We start from the raw sequence: 7,891 nt of genomic DNA on the forward strand, positions 1-7,891 counted from the left end.
ATTAATATTGTTGATCACTGATTAGTAGGCGCTTATGATACCAACGGCATAGCATAAGTGTACATAAGATAGACTATTTATGTTTTATTAACGATTACATTTTTTAGTGATTATTTGTACAGCAACGATAAATATCAGACTTTTTAAATTATATATTACCGTTTTCTTTGTTTTTAGTCATTATCGTTACTTAAGTGACTATTTTATTTATAGAACTTTTTTTTTTAATAGTTTAAAAAAAACCTAAAATAAACGTATAATTAAAGAATATACAACGATTTTAGTATAATATTATAAACTTGATAACAATTTTAATTGATTAATGTGTACTTAAGTTAAATAATAACCTGACGTTTTATGATAGGCGCATGGCTTAGTGTACACGTTTGAAGATTCACAGCAACAGTATATTGTACATACATATATTTATTAAAATCCATTATGCATCTCTTATAAAATAGTTCAGAAATGAAATTATAACATATTTAAAAAATACTTAACTACAAAAAATAACATGCGAATTTGGGTAGCAACGCTATCTACTGAACTGGAATACCTCAGTGTACCTACTAATTACCATTCACTAAATAAAGGGATAATGAAAGGTGGTCTGTATTCTTTTTACTAGTTCACAATTATTCTATATAATATTTATAATACAACGGATGGATTTTACACATATTGTGAACAGTGGGGAAAATAAAATAAACGTCAGCATAAACCCATACTTGACAAAAAAAAACCCCAATGATTACTCTTTAATTTAGCTAAAAGTATTTCGTAGTCAACCGAGTCTAACGATTTTTTTTTAACATACAAACTTACGTATCATTTAGGTAGCATCAAAACGGTCACATTTTTAAAACAGAAGGTAATATTATGTAGACCAAAAAAAAATATATACAGTGTATAGCGATTTGATTTTAAGGGTTGATTGCTCATCTAAATAAATACGCACAACTAACAAAACATCTTTTAAAAAAGTTATAGTTCAATAATTCTTTTTTCACATTTTCTCGTTAACGTTGAACGCGTTTACTGAATTCGTTTTTATTTTATTGTCCATTTTAAAAACGCTCTATAGAACAATTAACTAAATAAACAATTAGTAAACAACGCGCGTTTTTTGTGATTTCATTAAACGACGGAATTTATTTCTAGCTAATAATTATATAAATATTTAAATTAACATTTCTTTCTTTAAGTATAACTTAAATATATATATGTAAATATACCGAATACCGATGATTCTTTTCGGCCTACACTAGCTTACTCTTAAAATAGTTGCAATTTTATAGTGTTTTTTTTTTTAAAACATTTTTATTTATGTTATAGTGTAATACTATAACATAATTTGTTGTACTTTAGACATTAATCAAATTGTTATCTTTTTTTGGTATTAGCTAGAGCTTTATTAAATTGTAAAACTTATTTTCAGCAAATTATTCTTGATTTAAAAAGTCAATAGTATATTTAGAAAGCTTTACACTAAAAAAGATACAAATTGGAATATTTGTCTACTATTGTAATATAACATAAACAAAAATGTTTTCAAAAAGAAAGACTACAAAGTATCAATTATTTTAAGAAAAATCTGGTGTAAGGTGATAAAAGAATCACCCGGTAAATACATATTATAGTTGTTTAATCGACTTTATTATAAAAAGAACTGAAATTGAATTAAGTGAAATTCATAACCCCACTGGTTACCTTTCAATATATTATACAATATAAATCGTTTAACGTTTAAGGTGAACCTACAACCCTGTACTGCGTATTTAGCTTTTTTAATTAACTTAAAAAATTGTAGTTATACATGAAAAATACTGGTACGTTATTAAAATTTACATGCTATAAAAACAACGTATTCTACATTGAATGAATAAAGAGTATTTCAAAAAGTTACCGAACCATACAATTTACAGAATTACAATATAATAACTACATACACAGAACATAATATGATCATGCTTAGTTGTAGCAGCTAAGTTTTTTAGAAAAAATAACCCTAGATATATGTTTTAATTAACCGATAAAACTGTAACTGAAATTCTATAGAATAATGTGCACGTGCATACGTGGAATCGTTGTTCACAAATTCAAATAAAATATAAAATATATACTTATAAAAGTTTAGTTCCGCAACAAAGCCGCACAAACAATATATATTCGTTAGTAGACTGAACATTCATTTAAACGTAAGCTACCACAACGCGAGCTCGTTTCAGACTTTTATAGAAAATTGTGTTTTTGCTCCACCAGCCAAGTGTAACTACAACCAGAGTACACAGCGTTAGTGCTGGAAAGGGTAAGTTCATTAATCGATTTCAATGACAAAACCATAAAATACAAAAGCAAACTTTTGCACATCTCAATAGTAGAGGTGCAAAGGTACTTTGTACATTGGGTTTAATCTGTTTTTATAATAATTATCATCTGGTTTCGTTGTTATACAGCCTGTCTCTTATCGAACAATTCATCTAGACCGCAAGTATCGACTTCGCAATTATATTAATACCAAACAAATCGAAAACTTATTTAACGTGTTTCCTTAATTCAGCAGCCTTAAGTGTAATTAAATCGATAAGCGCCCATATACAAATGCTATCTTGATGAAATTCAACTTGCTTACAAGTTTAATCTTCCCACACGATTTTTCGGCCATAAAAACCATATTTCTTCGGTTTATTTCAATTTGTAGCATTCTTAGTTCCTAATTGGATGGAATTCGCTACTTATGGTATAATGCGAAGCAAAACATACCTAAATCAACAAAAGCAATTGGATCTTTCTGATATAGACCAGAATAAACACGGACTTAAGACATTTGATGCGAACTATCAAATATGATATTTTTGAGGTCAACAAATTCTGTGGAAAGGATAGATTTTAAATTCAACATTAAATTAAAGAGCTGAAAATCTTAGAAACAACATCCGTCAATATATTTAATAGCAGATATATTAGGTGCATTTTCGACTTGTCGGATCTAGGGATTTTTATGTTGTTTTATATATTTTTGTCTCTGTACCCACGATATCTTTTAAGCCACTGAACCGATTTCTTCGTGTAGCAGCTCTTAAGATCAGAAATCGTACCTGTAATGTACTTTGTTATACCAAAAATGTAAAGAGTTCATCCCTTCCTATTTAAAGTCGTGAAAAACACCCGAAAAATTTACATTTTTTTCAACTTAAAATTACGGCGCTCCATAACATTTTTCAAAATATTCCAATTAGCTCCAACTATTTTGTAAAGAATATTCTTAAGACATAGTACTACCGACCAACGTTGACAACCTAAACAATTATCGTACGCCCTTTTTCCTAGAAGGGTGGAATTTTTTTCATTCTTTCGCTTTTTCATGCAAAGTTTTAAGGGTTCATGTATGATAATTAGACCAAAGGTAGATCTAGAATGGGGCTATAACATATACAATTTCCTCAAAAATCTGTAGTCAAACATTTTTTTTATTAAGGAAAAACCTAAAAGGGAAAAATTACACTTTGACCGTAGTCAGTTTTTATGTTGCTATGTGGTTTATACATACTACCCACAGATTCGCATCGAAGCGTTTATTTAAAAGTGATTTTATAATTTTCAGTTATAATAATTCCTGTAGACCTGTGACCTCCTCTCCATCCCCATTATGTCCCGACCCCACTGTACTACATTATTTATTTTGCAATTATAATAAAAATATTTTATATCATAAAAATATTGTATAACAGTTGAGGTGTAGGAGATGAGCGAGAGGTGTATTACGCACACTTGTGTAATTTGTAATTAAAATACAATTTTCTCTCAAGCCGTTTAAGCCGTGGTGTATAATATTATTTTTCAATTTGCCCTTTGGGGATGTAAACACTTTGTGGTTAATCTGTTGTGGAAACAAATAGGAAAAAATACTTCTGAAAACTAAACAAAGGGATTGCTAGTCAATAACAGTAACATATTTCAAATAGTGTAAAAGATAAAAAATAGGATTATATTGGAGTATAAAAAGGTAAGGGACGGGCGTGAACCGGTGGTAGCCAAAAATCACCAAACGAAAGTGTAGACATTGTAGTGGTAAACCAGTGGCGAACCCATAAGTATAAGTTTATATATAAATGTGTGTGTGTTTTATAATTGTTTTAATCATAATTTATAGTTGTCATTCTGATATTTTTGTTAGTAACACTAATTATTAATTAATTGTTGTATAAAAAGCCTCTGCTCTACGTGTTGTTTACTTTATTTATGCTAATATAAATTTTAAAGAAAAATGTTTGCATTGATGTTAAAGGTTTACTACGAGTCGTGCTTCACTTATTTAGTTTTTTTCATAATTGTAACTTGATTACAGTCACATATTATAAGCAGTACGTTCCATTTCCGTCCGTCAATCATATGTTATCTGTTCTATGTGTTCTGTAATTTTTGTTATTTGTTCTGTAAAGAAAACAAAAACACTTTCCTTCTGGCCCGATAAATATTAGGTTAGAAAATCTAAAAAAATTCAAAATACTTTGATTTGTTTAAATTTCCTAAACTTAATAAACTTATTGTGCACTATTGTTTTAATTTTTTTAATTCAGTTTATGCATTTTTTCAACTGACTTAGTGAGAAGTATCTATCGAGAAGTAGTGGCTATCATTGTAGCATATATTGTTTTTTTAGTCTAGATTTGGAAAATTTCACTCATAACACTAATTTTATATTATATTCAATGTAACAATGATATCATAATTTTAGTTTTAAACTAATCAAGGCCAATCTTCAGGTAGACTCTATTTTTGAAATTCTGCAGATTTTTTTACCGTGTAAATGTTTCTATTCTCTAATGGAAAGTTTCCAACTAGAAGCTAAAACATTTTGAGAAAAAAAATCCTTCACTTTAATGATTGAGATCTTATTTCACTGATCGTTCACGAATTGATTGAGTTCATAGCTATACCTTTCATAACCTATCACAGAACTTCCGATGTCCCCTTTAATATTTAACTTATGAATGAACATATAATAATTTTGAATGTTTATTTTTGCTTATTTTATTCTTGAAACTATTTAAAGTTGTGCATTCTTTCAATGACTGTCTTGAGAGTTGAGTTGCATCTTATGCAATCTAACGTCTTTAATTTTGTAAACTGGTGTGTCATAAATTACATGGACATAAATAAAAAAAATAAATGTAACTCATATTATTTCTTTTTTAACAAATCTCCATTAAAATTAAACGAGGTATATGATTGGTGATACATTCATTGACTCTGTCAATATTTTTCGGCTGACCTCTCATTTGGTACATCAATTCCGTATAATGTGTAATGGAGCATATTTGTAAGTGTTAGAATCTATTCGTAGAAATTCATTGGGTTATAATGATCCAATTGTTTTTTAAAACGCTTTACTATTCTTTGTTCAAGAAGGAGCAAACTGTAACAAAACATATACATGACGATATTTCTTTAATTTTTGTAAATAAGAATTGTCCATAAAAAATAAAATACTGCGTTTAAGTATTAGACAATTGTATACGTACTACGTTTAAACGAAACAACAATGTATACAGTGTTATTTATTACGATTAAACTTGTGCTTTCGATTTTAAACGTGTAATTTAAATACACGTGTACACAAAGCATGTGTAATTAACATACCCGTGTCTTTACATATTTTTCATTTTTGCTATGAATTTTAATTGTGTTAACGTATTTATACAAATATTCTTGTGTTTTAGTTTATATAGTTCAAATACAAGTGATGTTAAAAAAAAATCTAAAATACCAAACAATGTTTTGTTTGTCAAAAAGTTTGATATTAATCTCGTGTACAAATAATGGTTTAACTATTTCCCAACATACTTTAACTACACGCTTAATAATTGATACAATCTTCGCTTAAAGATGTACACAAAATATAACTAAACGTACAATTGCACGAATCTATGTACATTTTATATATGCGTAGTACTTACGAAAAACACGTTAAGAATATAGAAACGATTATTTTCGAATTGTACATTTAAATGGAAATTAGTTATAATAGGTTTTTAATTTTTATTGGTATGAATATAATTATAATTAAAAGGCCTAAATCTAGACACTAATTGGAAAATATAGTACTAGTTTTGGTGAAAGAGATTCAAAATATTAAAATTTAAAAACCACTTTACAGTCAAATATTAACAGGTTTAAGCATATTAACATAAAATAAATTCACTAATAAAGTTAGGTTGGAATAAAATTATTTAATCAGGGGCATATTATTAATTATCTTGTCATATACATAAATCAATTACATGTAACTCATGACTTCATGAAATACACGAATAATATATATCAAACTGTTATTAAAAGAGAATAATACAGACGGGGTCTGTCGTTAGCGCTGAAAATACAAAATTGTTGCCAAAATACGTCGTAACGAGAAGTGTATATAATTATTTATGGTTAAGGGTTTTAAATATTATTTTATTATGTATAACCCATAAGTTGCTCAAGTTTTTTTTTCTAAATTAAAAATAGAGTAAATAATTGATTATAATACAAATCATACGCAGTTCAGAGATTCATATTATGACAGGTCATATTATTAAAAATTAAAAAGTATATAGCTACCAAATATATTTCTGTCATATTATAAACTTTATGTTTCAAACGATTTTTGGCAGTGTATTAAACGAGAGTTCATATATAAGCCGTTTTCTTCAATCCTATTCTCTTAAAAGCTTTTACCTGGCGGATTTATTTACTTTTAAAAGATTGGACTTTTGTAGGCTGACATTGAATAGGTAATATTATTTAACGGAATTAAAATAAACATACCAATCAATACTAGACGGCTGACTTATTTTCTAGAATAAGAAAAAGCACCGTTTTCATTAATTATTGCTGCATCAAATGACAAAATTAATAAATCTCCAATTAAAACAACATGTAAAATAATATATTGAACTTTAGCCTATAAAAATATGAATCTCGACTGATATGTGTCTATATAGATTTACGTTCATACTGCATACATCAGTCAACATATTATTATTTTAACCTTAACTCAACATACATTTACAAAAAAAAAATGATTTTTATTGCACACGGTGATATGATTGCCAACATTATGCAACTGTAATTTAAGGTATAATTATAATGCATTAAGACTGTGTTTCCAAACGAGCAGACATAAATTGCCGGACACCCCTCATTCGCTATTTTAAGTATTTATAGATAGTACTGCAATCGGTGAATTATATAAACACCAAAGAATTGATAATTAGAAATCGAAGGTCCCTGAAGTCGTTGTGCCGGTCTAAGAACGACGTTAGGCTGTGTATCCTATACGCAGTTGGTTCCCTATTATGTTTTCCCAGTTGTTTATTTATTTATTTATTGTACTCATTTACAATTTTGCCTGACATCAGATCCTGCGTGCTCGGTGAAATTAACCCGGAAACAACAACGGCCTCGCTCCATCAGACGTGCACTACTTTATAATTACATATTTAAACGAGCGCCAACGAATACCGAATGAATACATGAATAAATACGCATCATATCATAACTAGTATTAAAACGTACACACAACACATTTAAAAACAAATTAAGAGTACCATTATTTACACGCGTGGTCGCCTAAAAACCCTAATACAGTAAATTGGTCAACAGTCAACATTTACTCGACAATTTGTTGTTTACTCGTGTCGTACATTATACGTAGTATACTTGTTATACTTATGCTGGATTGCATTGAGAATTAATACATTTAATGGACCAATCACGGACCACTAAATTATGTTTAAGAAACCCTTAATCGCCTATTGGTTCATTAAACGTTTAGTGGACGTTTGTGCATCAGTGTATTTAATCTAGGCTCGTGCACACTTTCTGAGTTCTATGTCGAACACTTACG

The sequence above is a fragment of the Adelges cooleyi genome, unplaced genomic scaffold (genome assembly GCF_023614345.1).
Source record: "Adelges cooleyi isolate 19-005CV unplaced genomic scaffold, UGA_ACOO_1.1 ACOO_flye_CR_arks_rails_tigmint_CR_PRNA_41, whole genome shotgun sequence".
NCBI lineage: Eukaryota > Metazoa > Arthropoda > Insecta > Hemiptera > Adelgidae > Adelges > Adelges cooleyi.